The 16714-nt window shown below is 55.0% G+C and overlaps 1 long non-coding RNA gene across 1 annotated transcript in view; it reads left to right on the forward strand.

The window, feature by feature from the left end:
* The first annotated feature begins 11334 nt into the window (after nucleotides 1–11334).
* Nucleotides 11335–16714, forward strand: part of LOC140616254 (uncharacterized) — a 29108-nt gene continuing 23728 nt past the window's right edge. Inside the window, exons 1-2 of the long non-coding RNA XR_012016800.1 lie at nucleotides 11335–11556; nucleotides 14822–14896. This is a non-coding gene — a long non-coding RNA (uncharacterized lncRNA). The remainder of the gene's footprint in view (nucleotides 11557–14821; nucleotides 14897–16714) is intronic.

A 16714-nucleotide genomic window follows, 5' to 3' on the forward strand; every position in this document is an offset into this window, starting at 1 on the left:
GCTACACAGCCCTCCCCATTAGTTGCACTTCTTGCAATTCTGCATAAGTTTTTTGGTGGGTCAGGGCTAAGTCATCTTTGCTTAAGGAACGTTACAGACCTTCGGGGTAGCAGGCAGGGCATCTCAGCGCCCGCCTGGGCGTCCTTTGTTACCACCGTCCGGCCTGCTCTTTCACGTCCCGTCAGCACCTGCCCTCCCGGCTGGGGTGCGAGCTTCCAGGGGCAGGAGCTTCTGCTCATTTTGCACATTGGTATGTGCCCCCCCCCCCGAGGCTGTGCCTGGCTCAGTCTGCCCGTGATGGACATTGTCAAATAACTGAATAAGTTCTGGAACAGGAGTCAGGATGCCCAAGAAGGAAGCTGACCCCACTGTGTGACAAATCTTGACAAAGTGATTTCAGATCTTTGAGTCTCAGCTTTCTTTTTTTTACTTTTTAAAGGTTTTATTTATTTATTCATGAGAGACACATACAGAGAGGCAGAGACACAGGCAGAGGGAGAAGCAGGCTCCCTGCGGAGAGCCCGACGTGGGACTTGATCCCGGGACTCCAGGATCACGCTCTGGGCCGAGGGCAGATGCTCAACCACTGAGCCATCCAGGCATTCCTATTTTTTAAATATGTTATTCATCTATTTTGACAGAGAGAGGGAGGCAGAGGGAGGGGGGGAGGCAGAGGCAGAGGGAGAAGCAGACTCCCCACCGATCAGGGAGCCCGCCCGAGCCACCCAGGCGCCCCGAGGATCAGCTTCCTTATTTGCAAAATGGGTGTAATAGTGGAGCGAACGCTCTGCACTTGCAGGGAGTGGTGTCCCCAGTGCTCTGGATGACCCCGAAGGCACAGGGACGAGTTTCTCCCTGAGTTCAGTCTGAGGTCACAGAAAAGGCGACAGTGGACGATGAATGAATCAACACGGGGGACACATCACAGGTCAGGCCGAGAGGCAGTTTCTCCTGTCTCTGTGCTTCCCAGGAGCATCCTCAGGATCCACAGCTGTTTCCCCAGGGCCACTGCCTGTGAGCCGGGAGGGGACTAAGCCTCCCCGGGGCCGCCCGAGGTCAGACCCGTCGCCAGCGGAGCGAGGCCCTTGGCCACCAGCTCCCACTGCCGGGGTCGGAGGGATGCTTTGGCAGATTCCTTGTATAGGTGGTTGAAGCCTAGACTTTGGAACCCACAACGCCAAGGATCCCGGGTCATCCTTCAATGGGGTGGCACGCTTGGGAGGAGGGCGACGGGGCCACTTGACGTGAACTTTGCCCATCGGCTTTTGTTCTATTTTCCCGTCTGTCGATCTTGAGCATTTACCTGGATGCACCTGCAGTCCCCATTCTGTCCTCCTCGTTCTTTATGGTGGCCTGGGGGGTCTCAGGGAGGAGGAGGCCCAGGCGCAAGGGCTTCCCCAGCCTATGTGAGATCTTGCTTTTGGTCTCCAAGAGCCGCCTTAGGGCTGGCTAACGGCCCACAAAGCCAAGGGAAAAGTGGCTTCCAGGTAGAGGCTCGCTGACAAGGGGTGAAGATCATGTCTCTGTGGAGGGTCCTGGGAAGGAAACCCCTACCCCGGGGGGCGTGGACAGGGTAAAACAACTGTGCGCCCCTCTGTTGAGGAGGGAGCTGGTGTCATACAACAGGGATTGGGGCCAGCCACCTGGGATCAGAGGGGAGGGATGGTTCAGACCTGCCTTGGCCTGTGATCCCTCCTGCTGTGGCTCCGGCCCCCTGACATCTGCACACCTGTGCCTCCCCACCCTCAGAGCGGGTCCTCCCCGTCCCCAGGAAGGAGGCAGGATTGTGCAAAGTCGGTGCCCGTCTCATCATCCCTGGTGTCGCGTTCCGGGGAGACGGAGCTGGCTTACTACGTGACGGTGGTGGGAAAGGGGTTGGCAGCAACACTGTGTCTGCAGCTGTCCCTGTGCTGACGACCCCGAAGGTACAGGGTCCGTCAAGAGACCGGGGTCAATAGGAAGCTCTGGTGTTGGGGGCCGTGGGGAGGCTCCGGAAGGCAAAAGTCTGCACATTAGTGTGAAGGAAACACTTGCTGGCATTTTCACCCCTTGTCCCCTCGATGCTCGTCCTGGGATGTGGGGGCCTGGGGAGATGATGGAAGGTGGCCCTGGGGAGGGTTTGTGTCAGGTGGGTCAGCGGGGGAGGGGGGTGACCCAGGGCAGGTGACTTTCAGGGCAGACGTTCTCTCAGACTCTGTGGGCCTGGACCCTCCACGAAGGCTGCAAGGGGCGTGAACAATTTGTCCTGTGTCCTGGTCCCCCCCACCCCCACCCCGTAGCCGTGGGCTGGCCCGGCTGTCGGCCGTCCCCCAGCCTGGAGCAGGTAACCGAGGGCTGACCCAGAGCTTCCGGATGCAACCGGGGGGCCTTCGTGCGGGGAGCGGGAGCAGGGAACCGTTGCCTGTAGGAACGTGGGCCTGGGAGGGCTGCAAAGATCCCTTTTCCGAATCGGGTCACATTCTGATTCCAGCACGTGGGCATATACTGGGGGGGGGGGCACCACTCGACCCCCAACACTCAGCCTCCTGCAGAAGTTGAGGTGTTTCGGGCTGGGGCCGAGCCTGCTCCGCTGAGCCTGCCCAAACCAGAAGCTGCTGTAACCACGCCGCGGAGCCGGAGCGCCCATGTCCCCCCGCTGTCCCCTGCTGTCCCCCGCTGTCCCCCACTGTCCTGCCTGCCTTCCCAGAGTCCAGGCTCTGGGCAGGGGACTGGGTTCTTTCTTTGCACGTCTGAGTTCAGAAGTCAGGCAGCGTGGTCCGGCCGACGGCGCGGGCCCAGCGTGGTCATGGACCTGGGGCTTGGGCCCTGAGCCCCCCGTCCTCACCTGCAGCCCAGGTGTTAGAAGCACGGACCCCAGTGTTCCTGCCGCTCCCACGATCGGTGCCCCGACTCTGCTCGGGAAATACGGGCTCAGGCTTGGCTTGGCCTAGCACCGGGCAGCAGGGCCCGGCCCACCCTCGCGGGGAGGGACGTCGCCAGACGTCTCTTTATCGCCTGCACAACGGCCCCTCGCACCCCGGCGATCCATCGCGGACTCCCCAGCACCTCGACACGAAGCCGTGACAGGGGTCCCCGGCAGGGCTGCCTTCTCTCCGCTTTTATGCGTCCTCTTCTGGGGCAAATTGCTGTGTGACCCCCTTCCCTCCTGGGCAGGCTGGTGCCAGGCCCCGCGACCCTATTCAAGGCTTTGCCTCCGCCGCGTGGTGTGTTGGGGGAGTCCAGTCTCTTCGCCTTTCTGCTCATTGTTTCCCCCGACGGACTTTGTCTTCACTGTAATAAATTATGCCTTTTCCCCCATTTTGTGTCGTTTTGGGGGTAAGTGTTATAATTATCACCAGGGAAAGGATTCTGTTCTTTTTATAATCTGACCAGGGTAAGCTTAAAAGCAACGGCGGGATTGCCGGCTGGGCTTCGTGCTTTTATTCTCTCCGCCTTTGTCATCCGCTCAGGCGGGCCTGTCCGCGCCCTCCCGCCCTGCCCCGACCCCTGACAGCAGCCCTGCTCGGGCAACGCCACCGAGGCCGGCGACCGTCACCTCGGGGGCAGCTGTACGACTTGCCTTTTATTTTCAAGCAGCAGAAAAAAGACACATTTGCTTCCCAAGAGTATTGTCAATTCTATCTTTTTGGACCTCAGGATATGTGGGCAAGGCAGAAAGTTGACTTTTTTTTTTTTTTTTTTTTTTTTTAAAGAATGTGCTGTTTCTGGTGACTTGGGGTGGAGATAAAACGCGAGGCCCTTTGGTGGGTGTGGAAGAATGAGAGCAATGAAATCGGTTTGGGAAGGGATGGCAACAACACACACTGTTGGCTCAGCCATATCTTTAAAAAAAATTAGGGGATAATGAGCATCTCGCTCGGTGCCAGACACGGCCCTTGGCTCTTCAAACGCGCCGTCGTATTTAATCCTGACAACCTCACTAAGTGGCGTCTTTATCTGCAGTTTTATGGGGAAGGAGGCTCTGTAGCACATGCACTTTCTCAAAGTCCCGCTTCAGATCCCGTGTATCTGCCCCCGGAGTCTACACGGTCTCCCTGCGACGCTGCGTTCCAGACAGCATCCTGCGTCCGTCGCCTCCCTTAGCCTTAGGGAGCCGCTGGGCCCTGGGTCTGCGTGGGGGGCTGTCGTCGGCGATCCCTGCCTCACAGGGGCCTGAGAGGGGGCGGCGGGCAGCAGGCAGGACACCGTAACTGAGGGCGACAATGGGTGCGGTGACAGAGCCCCCTCCCTGCTGGAGGGATGCTGGTTTCCCGGTGGGCAGGGCGGTTGCTCCAAGGCGGGTTCAAGAGGAGGCCTGGCGGAGGGAGGGCAGGCCTATGGGGCGGAGTCTGGGGTGCTGGGGGCTGCAAGGGGTGTCGCGTGGCTGCCCGCGGTGAGGAGGGTGGGGGAGTCAGGGCCACACCGAGCGGAGTCTTCCAGACCCGAGTGCACACTCCGGGTTTCTCTCCAAGGTCCGCGAGTCACTGTTGAAACAGCCACGCGCCTTCGGGCTGGAGACCGGGGAGGCCGGGGCACGGGGTGGCCACACCTTCCTGGGCTCCACCCTGTGCCCGAGAGTCCCCATAGCCAGCTGGCCCCACAGTACAGACACCCCACGTGGCCACGGAACAAGGGTCAAGGCTCGCTGTGGGTGTCATCTCCAGTGGTTCACATCTGCCTGGGGCAGGGGTGTGTGATGAGTGCCGTCCGGCGGCCGTCAGGTGGCTCGTAGAGCGTCTGTCCCTCCTTCTGGGTTTGTCTGCTGTTCTTGTGGCTTGACGGGGGTTGTGGGGTTCAGAGGGAGCCCAGAGAGCTGCAGGGCGCCTCTTGTCACGCATATCGCTGTCGACACGACATGTTCCCGAGGCTGGGCGGCGGGGACTGTGCCCCACACACCCAGGCCAAGCAGAGCAGTGGGCTCTGGGATTTGGAAAGGCATGAGATGGGTCTCCGTGGAGGGGCTCCCGGCCGAGGTGTGGAAGGGCTGGAGACGTGCGGATAACGGTGGTGGAGGGGCAGGTGACGGCAGGGCTGGTGCCAGGCACAGGGGCCTGAGACCGGGAGGGGTGTGAAGGGGGGAAGGAGCTGACCCCGTGTCTGGAAGCTGGCAGAGAGGGCTTTCCAGACATGACGTCGGAAAGGGTTTTACAGGATGGTCAGGCAGGCGGTGGGGAGGGGTGTGCATGGGGGGCTCGGCAGGTGAGTGGGGCTGGGCCGGAATGGGGGTGGCTTTGGGTTGCTAGGTACCATGCCGATTGGGGTGGGGACGTGGCTTGTGGAGGGCCTGCGGGTCGCACCAGGACTTGGGCCTGCTTGTTGGGCTCAGAGGCTGTGGAGGGGGCTCAGGGAGGCACCTGCCCTCATGGAAGCAGTAGCCAGAAGCGGGGCTGCTACCCCTGCCGGGGACCACAGGGACGGGCTCCCAGGTGACAGGAGGCAGAAGGGGGTCAGCTCCGTCTGCAGAGTGGGATCCATGCGGCCAGAGTGGGATGGGGCTTAGAATCTGCAGGTCATCGCTCTGGGTGGTGGGGGTGGGTGGGGGACCCGGGGGGGGGTCCTAGGGCGTGAGTGCAGGAGCCGGGCGGGAGCAGGGTCCCTGAGGCCCGAAGGACGGAGAACCGACAAGCTCTGCAAATTTGCAACCGTGCCAGCCATGTGTTGGAGATAAATATAACCACACCTTTACATTTCTGGAACCTTCATTTGGGAGGATCAGAGGCTAACTCCAATGCATTAATCTATGCTTCCTCATGTTTGGGCCTCTCTGCAGAAGCAGCTGTGCTACTTCCACTGCGCCGCCCCGGGCTCTGCGTGACACCCCTCGGCCCGACCAGCGTAGCCTGAGCCCCCTGCTACGACAACCCGCCCCGGCCCACCCGGCGGCCTCCGGCTACCGCTTTTGGAAGGAAGCGGTCCTGGCTGAGCTGCTTACAGTCAGGGGCATCTCGGCAGCTCCCGGAATGGGGGGCCTGTGCTTCTGGCGAGCTGGGGTGAGCTGGGCCGGGGGCCTGGCCTCCCGCTGGCCTCCCAGTCTCTCCGGTCTCGAGTTCGCGCGTCCAGGGGACGGCTCCTAAGCGCTCGCTCTCCTTTGTTCCCCGTCATTCTCTTCTTGGCTCCGAAATGCAGGTGACGGATTATCCACTTGGCAGGTTAATTAACTCTCCGTACTGTCCTCTCTCGCCCGCCTCCCTCTTCCTCTGAGTACGTGGCACGTGCAGGCTGACGAGGGTCCTGCCACTGCCATGTCTCCTGCTGTCATTCCTTCAGTCTTGGACCAGTGGTCTGGAATCTCAGACGTCTCTTCCTGGATTTCTGTGATTTTTCCAGAGGTTGGTTCATGCGCCTCCTCTCCAAGCAGAGGAGGAGGCGAAGCCCCTGGGCGCCTGTGACAGCTGACATATTCCCCACAAGCTGAGGGATGATTTGCATTAAATGAGGATTTATGATCAATCCTCATAAATTAAGGGTGTCTCGGGAGCCCCAGGTGAGACCCGCGCCAGGGAGTCTTTGTTAATTAGCCCGGGAAGCATCCTTGCTCGCTCAGGGAGAAAAGCCGGGGAGTGTGTTCGTTGCAACCGTGTCGTCCCATTTCGTGGCGGTTGTCTCTGGCGTCGCGGGTGCGGTCGGGGTGGGTGGGCCGCACTCTGGTTGGGTGGCCTGTGGTCTAGGGATAGACGGTCTGCCCAAGCACTCTGCTTCTAGAAGGCTCAAAACCCGTGCCATTTCTGGGTGCTCGATTTTGCTTTGGGGATATAATCGGAAGTGGAAGACGTCTTTCTCTGTCTCCAGAACCCACACACGCTCACACCTGCGCACACGGCCGCTCTGGGCTCTGCTTCCTGCCAGTTGTGTGCCTTTATCAGCTCCTGAGCTTTTCCTCTTGCGTCTTCATCTCTAAAATAGGGGTGGCGTGGTAATCCCCCCGCAGTTGGTTGGATAGTGGCTCCTCCGTCCCCCCAAATAGGTTCATACCCCAACTCCTGGTGCCCGGGAATGCGGCCCTATTTGGAGTTAGGTTCTTTGCAGGTGAGATTAGTTCAGGATCTTGAGAAGAGGTTATCCTGGATTAGAGTGGGCCCTAAACCCAAGGACTGGTGTCTTTATGGGAAGAGGAGAGGACAAACAGACGTGCAGAGGGAGACCGTGTGGAGAGATGGGAGTGAGGTGGCCACAAGCTGAGGAATGCCCGGGGCCTCCTGGTGCTGGGAAGACACACGAAGGATTCTCCCCATGACCCTGCCAACACCTACATTTTAGACTTCTGGCCTCCAGAACTGTGAGAGAGAAAAAAAAAAAATCACTATTGTGTGAATCCACCCAGTTTGTGGTGCTTTGTTACAGTGGCTGCTGGAAGCTCATACACACCGTCCCATCCCCCATTGGGATGATGAGAAGCCCAAGGGAGAGAGTCCCTCTGGCTCAGGGCCTTGACCCTCCTGGGTCCTACTATTTTTAATCTTCCCTCCCCTTTGCTCCCAAATAAGTGCTTCGCCCCCTACCTGTGGCTTTATGGAGCCATTGGGGGCCCCCTTCTGGCTTTCGCTTCTGGAGTTGCTCATTCAGAATCTCAGTAATCTCTACCAGGGGGTGGACCTTCTTCGGAGCCAGGGAGGAGAAACTTATTTTCAATCCTTTGCTATTTTACTATTTTATTGTAAAAAATTTGGGGGACTTTGGGCAAGTCCCATCAACTCTTGTGGGATGAACGGGGCGGGTGTGTGTGTGTGTAGATTCATACGGTAATTAGTTCAGCCCCCAAACTAGGAGGCAGTTTGAAACAGTGCATCCCACTGGCACCTTGACATCAGCTTCTGTCTTGCTGATGTGATAGAGGGAGGAGCTGAGGCGCCCAGGGAGGCCGGCAGTCATGGTTGGGGTCACAACGACTTTTCCTGGGCACCTGGCTGGACAAATGGGGCATTTTTAGAACTGTGGCCTCCTGAGTCTCACCAGACCAACTGAGTCAGAATCTTCTGGATTTCAAATGCTTTCTGGGAGTCTTTGAGAACTTAGGTGAGGTTGATCATATGCTCAGGTCACCGGAACTCTCTAGAACCACGTAATGCCTGGACACATCCATGATCTGCTCCACCGGAGGGATCCTCATTCAGCGGAGGCTCCAGAGGGGGACTGGAGCTGCCTCCCCTTCAGCAGGGCGAGCCCTGACGGGACATCAGAGCAGAGAGAAAGGAGCTGCAGGGCTGCTTGTCATCCCAACCACTCATCACTTCTGAGCCCACAGGGCAGGCAGGAAACCTCCGTTGTGGAAAGTTCTCTGGCAGATTCGGGCCTTGCAGAGACCTTCAAGTAAAGAATGAATTTAAGTGGGGATCTGATCAGAGCTTCAGACCAAAGTCTAACCAATTTGTTCAAATAGTGAATGAGGTTTATTTTTTAAAAAAGATTGTATTTATTAATTTGAGAGAGAGAGAGAGAGATTGAGGACACGCAGGGGGGAGGGAGAAGCAGCTCCCCGCTGAGCAGGGAGCCCGACGCGGGGCTCCATCCCAGGACCCTGAGATCATGACCTGAGCCGGGGGCAGGTGCTTAATCGCCTGAGCCACCCAGGCATCCCCAGCAAGTGAGGTTTGAAACCCGGAACGACTCAGGTGGTCTGGGATCCTGGAGCCTGGAGGAATAAGAATCCAGGCCAGAGCAGCGAGTCCACCACTGGGGCTTAGCGAGGGGTAGCAAGAAGGTTATGACTCGCGTGCCTGTGTGCGTGTGTCGGCTCCTCTTTTCCCTCAACAGATGCTTTGCCAGACGCAGAAAATCCTGCCTTTGCCCAGGGCCCCCGGAAAGCATCTCCTGTGACTTAGGCTCGGGCCCATGCAGCTCGCTGTCTTCGAGGGGCTCCCTGCGGCCCGGAGCCCTGGAGCCACCTGGTCCTCCACAGCCTGAGTCGGGAGCACGAGCCTGGCTCAGGGACGCGGGCTCTGCGTGGGGGGAGCAGAATGCAGGGGGCGAGTGTGCGGGGCTCGGCCCGGCCTGTGTCCGACGGGTGACAGGTGAGGAGTCTGTCCAGGCCTCATCCTTTACGCTGAGGAAGGGGAAGGCCAACCCTGTCTCTGGGAGGAGCCGTAGCGTATTTGGGGAGCACAGAGATCAGAGCTGGCCTTAGCACTGGGGGCGGCGTCCAGCCTAGATGAGGCCCCCTTGCCATCGCATCTGATATAATTCCCGCAAGCCCCCCTTTCTGGAGGACGCCCCTCGGGGCAATCCCTCCCCGCCTCTCCACCTCCCCTCATCGCCTGGGGACGTTCCTTCTCCCGTTTGCAGTTCCTCTGTGGCCTGCCCCCCTCTCTCCATCCTCTGCGGGTCGGTCCTGAGCTCTCTTCCCACCGTCCCCGCCACAGGCCCCGCGCTCCTGGCAGGCTGAGCCCACTGTTTCTGTGCAGCTGTCCTGTCCCCTGGGCTCCAAGCCCACGCGTGCCTCGGGATGTCTCCACGGCCACCAGAAACTCCTCTTTTCCAAAAGGAGATTCCTGTTGTGAAGCCAGCAGCCCCGGGAGAGAGCTGGACGGAGTCCTCTCCCTTGGCGTCTTGCTCCCTCCTCCCCGATCCAGCATCGGAGCACCCCCCTTTTACACCTCCTGAAAGCCTTTTGCTGGATGCCCTCCTCAGCCTGGGGTGCAAGCCCTTCTCGGCCTGTCCTTCCAGACCTCTTCCACCATCCTGCTTTCTGTTCCTCTCTTTCTCCAGTGAGCCCTCTGCCTGGGTCCTCTGGCCTCCAGAGGGCTTCTAATCATCCTTCAAGACCCTGCCCAGATGCACCTGCTCTGGAAAGCTTTCCTGAGGCCCCAGCAGAACCCATTGCTCCATCCACTCTGAGCTCTGCTTCTGTCTCAGTAGCGTCTCCCTGGGCGGCCTCCTCCGTCCTCCGTCCTCAGGGTCTCCCCCCGCAGATGGTGCACCCCAGGGCATGGGCACTGTGTGGCTTATCCGCTGGTCTCTTGCCCGTCCCCACTGCCCTGCTCCAGCGCCCGGGCAGGTGCACCGGCCCCGGCGTGGCGGCCACCTGGTGAAAGCTGCTGGATGCAAAAGCTGCAAGGCAGGGCTTCGGGCCAGGCAGAGGGGGCAGGATGTTCACCTTCTGCTCAACTCTTCTCCAGTTCCAAGTGATGACGGCTGCTTTGGCTCCTCTTGCAACACCGTCTTACCTTCTTACCTTGCTTTTTTCTCTTTCCTCGGTGTAATTGCTTCCTTTCTCTCCATCTGAGTCCCAGGCAAGAGGGGGAAAAGTCATGGGCAGCTTGGAGTGAGAGCAATGAGAACGTGGGAAGGCGCAAGAGTTCTGTGGCTTTTCTTATCTTCTTATCTTGTTAAAAAAAAAAATCCAGATACAATTCACATGCTATAAACTATACGCTTTCCAATTGTATAAATCAGTGTTTTCTTAATATTCATAAAGCTGTGCAGATATCACCACTCTGATTCCAGAACATTCTCATCATCTCCCAAAAGAAACCCACTAGCTGTCACTTGTCACTCAGCTTTCTCCCATGCTGTTAAACTTCTCACCATAGCATTGTATGTCTTTCTTTTTCTCGAGATAGCATAAAATAAGAGACAAATTTTACTTCTAGAAAATTTTAAATTACACGTAGAACCCCGTCTTCACAGATTTAACTCTATAGGGTCATGCCTCTACCTAGGGGTGTGTGCCATAGACATTACTCTTTGCCATGTTTAGAAATGGCACATGCTAAGGGCTGTACATGGGTCTGCTAACCACCTAGCTGAGTGGCGGTATTATCGGAAGAGGTAGGATCTCAGGATTGATGACAGACACATGGGTTCCAAGTTTTTTCTAAAGGATCTAATGGAAAATCTCATCTGTTCAAGTGAGGTCAAACATCAGATTTGAAACACAAGGATGTCTTTAAGAAGGGGATGAGTCCTTATTAAATATTGGAAAATATTCCTAAGTTCCCCCTAGAGAAAAGCCATGGAAAAAGACCAGTTTCGGGAAAAATGCAGTCCAATGAAAGTGGAATTACAACATTTTGCTATAATTTCCAATGAGTGGATTCTTTCCATTTGATGTTAATTGTGTTCTCCCTGGACACCTCAGTATCAATAATGTGTATTTACCTACTGGTGTCAGTGTTCATGTGGCACTCTGGACCGGCTGGGCAGTCCTGCAATGCGGGGATGCCCCACTCTCTCCTCTGCAGGATGCAATGCTTTTAACAATGTGGGCATATTATATATATATTTTTAGAATGAACTTAAAAAATAATAAACTCTAACTCCACTTTTGGCACTAATTTCTTGATTGCTAACATGATGCATTTCTGCAAGAAGAGCTCATTTCACAATCTTTGAGGACATTATGTGTCTAAGACAAACCTGCAGGTGCTGTTGAGAACAGCAGAGCCAGCTGGAGGCTCTGGGAGGAATTCCATCTGGAAGAAAACATGGTGTGTCCAGAGGGCAGAGTGGTGTGGTGGAGTCGGTGCTGGAGATGATGTGTGTACAAGAGCAGGACTCTGGACGGAGGCAGGGATCTGGGCCAGCACAACATGGAGAGGCTGAAGCTTCCTGGAGTGACCAGCAGGCAGGAGTAAGGGCCAGGTGGGTGCCTTGGGCAGAGGGCAAGAGAAGCAGAATGTAGACCTACAAGGGGACCTGGATTCTCAAGGTGACCTGGCCACAGGAGAGCTGAAGCTGGAGCTGCCCAGGGCAGGGCTGTAGCAGAGCCCCCTCACCCCCCACCAGGGCCGGGTGGGCTGAAGACTGAGCAGCTTCCTCTGCATGTGGAAGCCTGGTGATGTGGACACTGGCAGTGGGGTGGGGGCTGCAGGGGGCTCAGCCTGCTGTGGTTATGAGGAGAGGTGAGTGTGAAAGAGCACCTGGTTGGTCTTTGCAGTGATGGGGTTGTGAGCGCTCACGCCACGTGGCTGCCCTTCTCTAGCTATGTTCCCACCTGGTCTCTAAGTAAAGTACACAGGACTAGGTGCGGTGCGTCAGCAGTGGCCCGACTGGCGAGAAGCCATATGCTGCTGGCTTCAGCATGTGGCCTCTGGAATAAGGCAGGTGTGGGCTCAAAGCCCCGCTTTACCACTTGCCAAGGTCATGGCCTTGGGGTTGTTATTGATGCCTCTGGACAGGGCTAATTAAAATTATAAGGATGCCTGAGATAATGTATGCAAAGAGCACCCACGGTTGTAACAGATGAAGCCCAGGACGCTCGTGCTCACTGATTGCATCGGCTGAGCACAGCCAACGCCATGGCTGCAGCCATCTGCTCCTCCGTTAGCTTCCTGGCCCTCACAGCAGTGTTTCTTAACTTTTTAACAAAACTGAACGTCTGAGCGTGAGTCACAAACTCCTTTCAAAACCTGATGAAAACCGTGCCTGCCTCCGACCCCCTCCCCACTAAAACCCACGCATACATTTTGGAGGGAGTTTCAGAGAGTTCACAGATACCCAGGTTGAGAATCCCTGCTCTTGAGGGCAAGGCTGCTTCTGTGACTGTCATTTTAACCTGTCACTGTGGGCTCTGTGTGTGCCATCCTATGCACATGCCTTAACATTCTAATTTGCAGAACTGACTTTGTATCTAGGCATTGATTAATCTGCTGAGTCAGACCATGTCTCTGGCACAGCCCCTGAAACCTCTCTTCTCAATGGTGCTCTCTGGACACCTCCTGAGCCTGCAAAAAACCCTGATGCTTGGACATTACGGGGCCCCTTCTCATTTTTGTCTTGCTGAAACCATCTTTCCACAGGGAGGGCATGCTGTGTCGAATTTTATCACAGGTAGATATCAAGTTACTTGACCTGCCTTTATTCTCTGGTCTCCCTTCTAACCCCCCTTTCCATAACCTCATCTAGCCCCATGATCTCCTTCCCAGTTGATATTTGGTGGGAATTCCACATGAGGGAGGCAAGGAAATGGGATGGCTTAGCAAGCAACAGAATAATGTGCATCAGTAAAATAAATAATGGGGAAGATCTTCAGGAGTTGATGTGGAATGACTTCCAGATTTGGTGAGGATAGATCTTTAAGGTGCAAAAGACTGTCAGAAAGGAGGAATAAGATTAGATGACTGAATTTGCATATTTGTGCAAAGAGAGACACAGAAATGATACAGTAGAAAGTAGTCAAGGTGGTGATCTTTGGGGACTGGGTAAGAATGGGGTAGAGAGAAGGGATGAAGATAGGTTGTTTGAGTATAATTTTGTATATAATTGTGATTTTTGCACCATGTGTATTCTAATGTTCAAAAAATTTTTAATTTGTTGTTGTTGTTGTCATTTTGTTTTCCTTTAGAGAGGGTGGAGGGAGGGACAGAGGGAAAAGGAGAAAGAGAATTTAAGTAGGCTCTATGTCCAGCATAGAGCCTGACGTGGGTCTCAATCTCACAACCCTGAGATCATGACCTGAGCGAAAATTAAGAGTCAGCTGCTTAACCAACAGAGCCACCCAGGCACCCCTCAAAAATAGAGTTTAATACAAAATGGTAAACAACAAAAAAAAAGCAAACTCTAGTATTAAAGACATAAACACATTTAACTGTGTGTCAAACTGGTAATTCTAACCGTAGAAGAGAAAATTCAATTCAAATAGCTTTGAACTTTGCTAATTAGATTTGTTATTGATAATGGCATGACTGTTGTAATTACATAATTTTTAAATTACTTTGTAAGTATTGTAGGATAGACAATATAAGTCAATCTGCTCATGTTGGGGTCTGGGGCTCTCACGGTGGAAGAGGGAGCCACAAATGTGGAATGGGGGAGATGAGGAGGAGCCTGTGGCGTTGGGTTGAGTTAGAGTATCAGAGTAGAATGTGTATTTATTTATTACCTGTCACCAACAGTGCCAAGGTGCAGTGACATGGCACTCCTGATGGGCACACCTAGCACCCAAATGTTGGTTTCTAAATACCATTCTCTGCTAAAGGGAACCAGGGCTTTTGGGGAGTGCTGCCTGCCGGGAGGCATAGTGAAGTTGGGAACATTTAATTTCAGAAGCCGAGGGGGTGCTCATGGGCTGGTAGGAACATGTGAGATGGCACAGGAGCAGGCAAGGAGGGGCTCCCAGTAGCAGACTGTCTATCAAGACAGAGATTATGTGTAGCCACAACACCCACGTGGCGGTCTTCCCCAAAATGTTAATAAAGAGGAAATGATCTGGCAAATCCGGAATGCCAGATGACCAGCCTAGACTCTGCTCAGTGCTGTGGAAAACAAGCAAACCAAAGGGTGGTAGGTGGAGAACTGTTCTAAAATAAAAGAAAACAGGGACTCCTGGGTAGCTCAGCAGTTGAGCATCTGCCTTCAGCTCAAGGTGTGATCCCTGGGTCTGGGATCAAGTCCTGCATTGGGGTCCTTGCGGGGAGCCTGCTTCTCCCTCTGCCTGTGTCTCTGCCTCTCTCTCTGTGTCCCTCATGAATAAATAAATTTTAAAAATCTATAAAATGAATGAATAAGTAAAATGTGGTGAAAGAAGCTTAGTTGGATCCTGGGGCAAAGTGTAAACCCCTGTAAGAGGCATGCTGGGACAACTGGGGGGTGTGAAGGGAGTCTCAGAGTGGACAGGGCTCTTGCCCTCTGGTTTCTATTTGTGGGTGTGCTCGCAGCTTGGTCGCCTTGGGAACGGTGCTCCCGGGACTAAGGCTCCAGCCTGCTGGCATCCTGGGGCTCCCTCCACCCCCACCAGCCCATAACGTCCCAGCGCTGGCGGGAGCCTGCTGGCACCCTGCATGTCAAGCTGTGCTGCCCGTAATCCTGCCTAATTGAGGGGGACCAGGTCATTTCCCTGCTTTTGCTCCAGCTCTGGTGGGCGGAATGAATCCGCTTTATTCAGCTGTCCCATAACCTGTCCCCCCAGGTCCCTGAAATCTATGGAAGGAGATTTTACTGGTGTGTCCACCTCCTCCTGGCCAGGCCACAGCTTTCTCAGCAGGTGAGTTTCCGCCTCATAAAACGCCTTCACGTGTAAGCTGGTTGTGCTTTCCTCTTTTCCAAACAGCACGGTTTCCTTGATTCCTCTGTCGGGGTTGGACCAACGTGCCAGGACGAGGCAGGGGTTCTGGATTCTCAGACATATGGGGCTGGATTCTCCCCTAAGGGGCTGTCCGTGAGCATGTGAAAGGAGGACTTGGGTGGGGGGGGTTAAGGATTGGGGTCCTTGTGAGCTCGCTGTGTGCCCTTGGGCTCCGTGTCCTGGAGGGTCACCTTGGGTCTGGGGACTCAGTGTCTCTGAGCAAGCAGCAAACATCTGAGTCACCTGCGGAACCTTCAAATAAAAACCTTCAAATAAAATGAAAATCAAGACCACCAAACACATGGCTGGGGCACCCCAGCCTGGGGTTTCTTCTTCGGCAGGTCCGGGTGGGGCCCGCATACATCTCAGAAAGTTCAGAAATTCTCAGAAAGTTCTCGGAGTCTTCCCACACGTGTGTCCGTTGGAGACCCACCCGACCAGAATGACGTCCAACAGGACTCTTTCCAGGGGAGGGGCGGGTAAGTGGCTTCCAAAATGTCTCAGAGGTTCAGAAAAACAACACCGAAGCAGTGACTCAGTGCTTGGGTCGTGCACATTCTTCCCCAGTGAGGCCGGGCCCCACCAGAGCTCCTGCTCTGCGCCACATCTGCCCCCCCCATGCGAGCCACCCCTCCACATCGGGGAGGGATGTTTTCACGTTCCCTGGCCGGCCCGGGCCTTCTGAAGGGTCATTTGAACCTGAGTGGTGCAGTGAAGGAAAAATAGCCGATGGGATGACAAATGGGCTTGATTTCAAAGCAATGTGTTTGCAGACGGAGGCAGGGAGGTCCTCCTGCCCCGGCTTTGCTTGGAGTGCTGAGTCATGACCGCTGGCTCAGCAGTATTGCACAATCGGCCTCGGGGTTCACTTGAATCCTGCCCTTTCCAAGAAAAAGCCTGAGCCTGGCCTAGCAACGTGCTTTTTTTGTGTGTTCAACACAAAGATGAATTGTTCAAATCAGGAGAGAAAACAGTCTTGGAAGTGTTATGGGCTGGTTTCCTAAGAATTCCTTGGAGTTTGGACCTCATTTTTTTTTTTTCTATGATTCTGTTAGTTTAAAATCCTGTAGCCCAAATAGTTAGCTGCCCCAGAACACGTTTATTGAGCTCTTCGTAGTTCCCTGCCTGGCATCTCAGACAAACACGGAGCATCTCTCTGGGCCCTTCTCCGAGAAGTCCAGGTGGGCTGGGAGGTGTCATTCAGGAGACCTAGTGACTCCAGAGATCACAGGAGCATCAGGACACAGGACCCCACGCAGGTCTCCAGACTTTCTCAGTTGATCTTCCCCTCACCTTTTGAGATGCAGCCCCCCTAACAGGAGCCTGTCGCTTCTGTTGACATTCATGAGGAAGTAGAGCAAAAGGTGTCATTAAAACATGGACTAACCAGGGGCGCCTGGGTGGCTCAGTGGTTAAGCGTCTGCCTTCGGCTCAGATCATGACCCTAGGGTCCTGGGATAGAGCCCCACGTCTAGCTCCCTGCTCAGTGGGGAGTCTATTTCTCCCTCTCCCTCCACCCCCTGCTCTCTCTCTCTCAAATAAAGAAATAAAATCTTAAAAACAAACAAACAAACAAACAAACATGGACTAAACAGGTGTATGGTTTGGATGACGACGACCTCCGAAAGGTACATCCACACCCTAATCACAAGTCTCTGTGAATGTGACTTTAATAAAAAAAAGAAAAATGTAATAGATTTATGGAGAGTCTTTGAGGTGAAGAGAACATCTTAGTTT

This window comes from Canis lupus, chromosome 24 (assembly GCF_048164855.1).
Source record: "Canis lupus baileyi chromosome 24, mCanLup2.hap1, whole genome shotgun sequence".
Lineage (NCBI taxonomy): Eukaryota > Metazoa > Chordata > Mammalia > Carnivora > Canidae > Canis > Canis lupus.